This window comes from Schistocerca piceifrons, chromosome 1 (genome assembly GCF_021461385.2).
Source record: "Schistocerca piceifrons isolate TAMUIC-IGC-003096 chromosome 1, iqSchPice1.1, whole genome shotgun sequence".
Taxonomy (NCBI): Eukaryota; Metazoa; Arthropoda; class Insecta; order Orthoptera; family Acrididae; genus Schistocerca; species Schistocerca piceifrons.
The window spans coordinates 78,323,273-78,329,636 of NC_060138.1; the positions used below are offsets into that span (position 1 = coordinate 78,323,273).

Below are 6,364 nucleotides of genomic sequence, written 5' to 3' on the forward strand. Positions count from 1 at the left end.
CTTACAGGGTGTTTCAAAAATGACCGGTACATTTGAAACGGTAATAAAAACTAAACGAGCAGCGATAGAAATACACCGTTTGTTGCAATATGCTTGGGACAACAGTACATTTTCAGGCAGACAAACTTTCGAAATTACAGTAGTTACAATTTTCAACAACAGATGGCGCTGGGAAACTCTATAGTACGATATTTTCCAATATCCACCATGAGTAGCAATAATATGGCGTAGTCTCTGAATGAAATTACCCGAAACCTTTGACAACGTGTCTGGCGGAATGGCTTCACATGCAGATGAGATGTACTGCTTCAGCTGTTCAATTGTTTCTGGATTCTGGGGGTACACCTGGTCTTTCACGTGTCCCCACAGAAAGAAGTGACAGGGGATCATGTCTGGCGAATAGGGAGGCCAATCCACGCCGCCTCCTGTATGTTTCGGATAGCCCAAAGCAATCACACGATCATCGAAATATTCATTCAGGAAATTAAAGACGTCGGCCGTGCGATGTGGCCGGGCACCATCTTGCATAAACCACGAGGTGTTCGCAGTGTCGTCTAAGGCAGTTTGTACCGCCACAAATTCACGAAGAATGTCCAGATAGCGTGATGCAGTAATCGTTTCTGATCTGAAAAATGGGCCAGTGATTCCTTTGGAAGAAATGGCGGCCCAGACCAGTACTTTTTGAGGATGCAGGGAGGATGGGACTGCAACATGGGGCTTTTCGGTTCCCCATATGCGCCAGTTCTGTTTATTGACGAAGCCGTCCAGGTAAAAATAAGCTTCGTCAGTAAACCAAATGCTGCCCACATGCATATCGCCGTCATCAATCCTGTGCACTATATCGTTAGCGAATGTCTCTCGTGCAGCAATGGTAGCGGCGCTGAGGGGCTGCCGCGTTTGAATTTTGTATGGATAGAGGTGTAAACTCTGGTGCATGAGACGATACGTGGACGTTGGCGTCATTTGGACCGCAGCTGCAACACGGCGAACGGAAACCCGAGGCCGCTGTTGGATCACCTGCTGCACTAGCTGCGCGTTGCCCTCTGTGGTTGTCGTACGCGGTCGCCCTACCTTTCCAGCACGTTCATCCGTCACGTTCCCAATCCATTGAAATTTTTCAAGCAGATCTTTTATTGTATCGCTTTTCGGTCCTTTGGTTACATTAAACCTCCGTTGAAAACTTCGTCTTGTTGCAACAACACTGTGTTCTAGGCGGTGGAATTCCAACACCAGAAAAATCCTCTGTTCTAAGGAATAAACCATGTTGTCTACAGCACACTTGCACGTTGTGAACAGCACACGCTTACAGCAGAAAGACGACGTACAGAATGGCGCACCCACAGACTGCGTTGTCTTCTATATCTTTCACATCACTTGCAGCGCCATCTGTTGTTGAAAATTGTAACTACTGTAATTTCGAAAGTTTGTCCGCCTGAAAATGTACTGTTGTCCCAAGCATATTGCAACAAACGGTGTATTTCTATCGCTGCTCGTTTAGTTTTTATTGCCGTTTCAAATATACCGGTCATTTTTGAAACACCCTGTATATGAACCTGTGATCTTGCATTGTTAATTTGTCTAGATAACGACAAATTTACTACCGAAATTTCATTACTCTACATTTTTCCGTCAGTGTATTAAGGAGATGCTTCGAGAATTCAAACAGGAAAGATGACGTTCTTTTGGATAAACACTGTAAAGAGAGAAAAAGATTGATTGAAGAGATCTGGGCTGGATTCTCTGCCGAATGTGAGGTGTATGGACAGCAGTACAAGCGGGTCCTGTCGGAGATACAACACCTATTTGTAAGGTTTCCAACTCTTATTACGTAACCTCCGCTCACAAAAATCTACTGTAATTGAAATGGTTAGGGTGAATAGCGTATTTGAATGAAATATCGCTCTTTTCAGACTTACTTCGTTACAAATCCAACACACGCATTCCCAGAATTAGCATATAGATAAAAAATCCACGAAACGAAATACATGGTGAGAGATGATGTTGATATTTGGTAAAGTTATTAAAATCGGTAGGGGGTCAAGCTAAAACGATGTCATCCTCAAGATAATAGCAACAATGCTTCCTGAATGAAAATATGGCATTTCAGTCTTTGATCGCTATTATTTATTTTCAATAACCTGTTTCAGGCTAGCTGCCCATCTTCAGAACATATATTGCACTTACAGAGTAACATGTCAGTACAGAACTGTTGGTCCGCTTCATAACAGTGAACCAATAGTTCTGTACTGGCAGGTGACTCTGTATCTGCAGTATATGATCTGAAGATGGGCAGCTAGCCTGAATCCGGTTATTGAAAATAAAAAATAGCGATCAAAGACTGAAATGCCATATTTTTATTCAAAGAACGATCGTGGCTATCCCAACAAGACAATCACGTCTAGTTTTGGTAAAAATACTTCCCTACTATACGTGAGGTACTGACAGAGATTGTGAATCTCTTGCTGAACGACCTAGGTGGGTTGAAACGCATAGGTGCAGGTCAGATAGACTCGCTGCAGTGAAGAGTAAGTCCTAAGACAAAGATTGCTAATAGGTCTGGCCTACCTATTTGCTGAAAACTGAACTGCCCAAGAGGTGATGTGGAGATGTGTTCAACTGCAAAGGCCGCGTCCGTCGTAACCTCGCGATGAGATGTCTAGAGAATCACGGATGGTATGCCGAAAAAAAAAAAAACCAAGACTGTCCTCTGGGGCGGCTCTCCTCCACCTCCACTTTGTCGGGTGCACGGAGTACCTCGGCCGAACTGCCCAGACCGTCCTCTAGGTGGACATCCACCGAACGCCATGAAAATCTCATTTCATCCCTCCACAACACCAAATCCACTTGGAGTCGCCGAAAGTTGTCGCCTTCAGTGGTCAAGCTGGACACACGAGTTGCACCAACGGTGTATTTATAACGCCTAGACACGGCATAGAAGTATTTCTCCAATGAGCCAAAATCTATGCTCTGCGCCATCTACACTGCCTGCGGCGGACCATGCGCTCCTTCCCACAGCAACTCATGAAGCTCGGCTCCCGTCTGTTGGTCACACACCCGAGGTGGACAATACGCCTCTGGAATACAGGCCACTGGCCATTGTCCTGCTGAAGATCAGACCACGTGGGTGAACTTAGATGACTTACAGGCAAAGCGGTCGCGCTTTTGTTGAAGCCCGGATGCTTTCCTGGAATTTCCTGCAGCTGTTTCTTTGACATCTGTCTCCCTGGTCATGTCTCCCTGCTGTCCACAATATGTGTCATTCCCTGTCTTACCTACAATTACTTGACCTGGTGGCTCGCTACATTGCTGAGATGGCTGCAGTGCCTCTGCAGGGACTACTTAATTAAAATTGGATGGAAGATGTCGTGCCAAAAGGGTCGTCACCTTTCACTGTCTGCCTCCGGCAGAAATATTTTCGCTTAGAAAGTGTAGTATCTAGAGTACAATAGTTTAACATGGGAAAGGGAAAAATTGAGTTGCATAATACCATTCTTGTTCATTTTAACCAAAAAGGGGAAAATGCATGGAATGCTTTGCCAATCATCTGATTCTACTAATATCTAAGTATCACCCAAGACAGATACATACGCAAAAATATCATTCCAGTTATCAGCTTCACATTATTCTCTAAACACGTGGTCTTAAGGATATGTAGGACTTCATGGTACTTCCAGTCACAGTAAGTACTCCTAACAAACCTTTTTCCTTTTTTTTTTTTTGTTAACAGTCAGAATTGACATTGGGACACAAAAGTGTCCAAAAAGGCAGCATTCACACATTTACTGAGGTCAGTGTTCTAATTATTCCAGTACAATCGTACATTTTACGTTTACTAAAATACTGAACCCATTTGATAATGAACTCCCTGAGAAATGCAAATCAGTATAAAATTTATCCTTGACTGAAGATCGTTTCATACTAAACACTTTGCACAAAGGCACTATTGTAACTCTATTCACGTCACATTCGCACACATACAAATATTTTTCAATGAAATAATGATGAATAGCACTCCGTCTTCAGGCCACAAGTGGCCCATCGGGACCATCCGACCGCCGTGTCATCCTCAGCTGAGGATGCGGATAGGATGGGCGTGTGGTCAGCACACCGCTCTCCCGGTCGTTATGATGGTTTTCTTTGACCGGAGTTGCTACTACTCGGTCGAGTAGCTTCTCAGTTGGCATCACGAGGCTGAGTGCACCCCGAAAAATGGCAACAGCTCATGGCGGCCCGTATGGTCACCCATCTAAGTGCCGGCCACGCCCGACAGCGCTTAACTTCGGTGATCTGACGGGAACCGGTGTATCCACTGCGGCAAGGCCGTTGCCAAATAATGATGAATAGGTTGCCGAAAGGAGCAAAAAATAGTGAATATTACTTGAGGACATCATTTGTCACTGTTTCGCACGTGAGAAGGAAAGAATAGACGCTAGAGGTTACGAACAAGATTTACACAAGAGACAACGTGGTTACATCGTAATTAATGCGGACTATTTTGTATCCCGCCTGGAAGTCGGCGCGTGGGTAGGAGCAGGAGCAGGAAAAGGTAACACACGTCGGTACTGCAAGAAAGTAAAAGTGGTTTACTGGTGCATGAATATTTACAGAGGCATAAATAACTTACGTTAGTATGTAGGTGCAAAGCTGAAGCGAAGTGTCCCGGCCGTCTGATCTTGATCAAATGGGTGAATCTGGAGCGGAGTTCGTAGGTCTGGACAGCGCCTGCCAGAGGGCGCTGTCGTCGGTGTCGGTGTCTTAGTGGCAACCTACGCCGTGGTATCGTAGCTAGCATTCTTCGATCGCTGTCACATCAGTGCTCTAGGCAATGGAGATAAATGTTACCGATACACGAGGTTTTCGTCGCTCATTCACACAGCACACAACTTTTTTTTTTTTTATCTCACTTACTTTCAGCTGTCGAAGAAATTTGCGCCTGGATGCGGTGTTGAACGAAGAGTCGAGAACTCAAGGGCACAGTCAGGATTACTTGTGGTTGTACCACATGGTGTGATACATTTGTAAGCTGTTTCACACATCCATCCTTCCGTCGTTGGAGTTGGCTTGATGGAACCATGTGCTGCAGATGATGTCAGCAAGCAGTTAGGTCGACTAGAATGAAATTTTCACTCTACAGCGGAGTGTGCGCTGATATGAAACTTTCAGGTAGATTAAAACTGTATGCCGAACCGATACTCGAACTCGGGGCCTTTGCCTTTCGCCGGCCAGTGCTCTACCAACTGAGCCACCCAAGCACGACTCACGCCCCGTCCTCACAGGTTTAATTCCGCCAGTACCTGCAGCCAGTGGCTGTGAGGACGGGGCGTGAGTCGTGCTTGGCTAGCTCAGTTGGTAGAGCACTGGCTGGCGAAAGGCAAAGGTCCCGAGTTCGAGTCTCGGTCCGGCACACAGTTCTAATCTGCCAGGAAGTTTTCAGTGCGGTCGACTATTTGTGAAGCAGCACAGAAGGCACAGCGTAGGGTCTCTTTGACATTGGTACTACAGAGGGCTTGCTGTTTTCATGAAGACGTAATTGGTTATGTCGTGGAGATTGGTGCTGCTTTCAGCTGTCAGATGACAGTGAGAAGGAGTGTCACTTGTACGAGCAGATACACAGTCAGCGGCTGGAATGGTTCTTGAGGTGTCAGGACCGTATTGTACAGTTTGATATATGTGTTGATAGCGATGATCAAAAAGAACATCGTTATGACCGTTAGTAAGGCGTTGTTCTCCCAAGGAGAAAATTGGATACCGTGGGAATTCTATTCCTAGCCCAGATCTGTGTAACAGTCACAACCTGACCGATTGATCATTTGCCTACACTCACCGTGTAAGGATGTAATGCCTTGTCTCTTTTCAGTCTAGCAATTGTTCCTACAGTGGGCCTTCGGTGGAGGAACAGGTCTACATTAGAGACCTGCCTTGTCGGTACTCCCCACTCGCTCACGTGGTGACGTCGTGAAAGGGGTTGGCGTGCGTCTCGCTACTCTTGCACGCGCCACTCCATTGCACGTAGGCTTAGCTGCCTGTGAACCGCTTCGGCACGTGGCTCCGGGCGTTCTTCAATGGGCCGGCCGGGGAGCACCACAGCCGTTGTCTCCAGAAAACCGGTTGTTTGTTGACTTATCGTGTCGCCAATCTCCTGGGCGCCGCCTCTGTAAATCTTTTGCATACCGCATGAGTGGTCGGTCTATTACCACTCTTGTACAGTGTTCTTCCATAAGAGCGTGCAAAAATTTAACAGGTCGTAGAGGATGCTCCACTGGACAGTTTGAGATAGGGAACCAGGGGTCGGAGATGCCAGGAGTTAATTGGAATAAAGTCACATTACTGTGTATTTACATTCGTTACAGGTAGCTGCAAATAG

At 46.1% G+C, this 6,364-nt stretch overlaps 1 pseudogene; it reads right to left on the bottom strand.

Annotated features, from left to right (window-relative positions):
* Positions 1-4,210: 4,210 nt before the first annotated feature.
* On the bottom strand, positions 4,211-4,328 carry LOC124724503 (annotated as a pseudogene).
* Between the last annotated feature and the right edge of the window lie 2,036 nt (positions 4,329-6,364).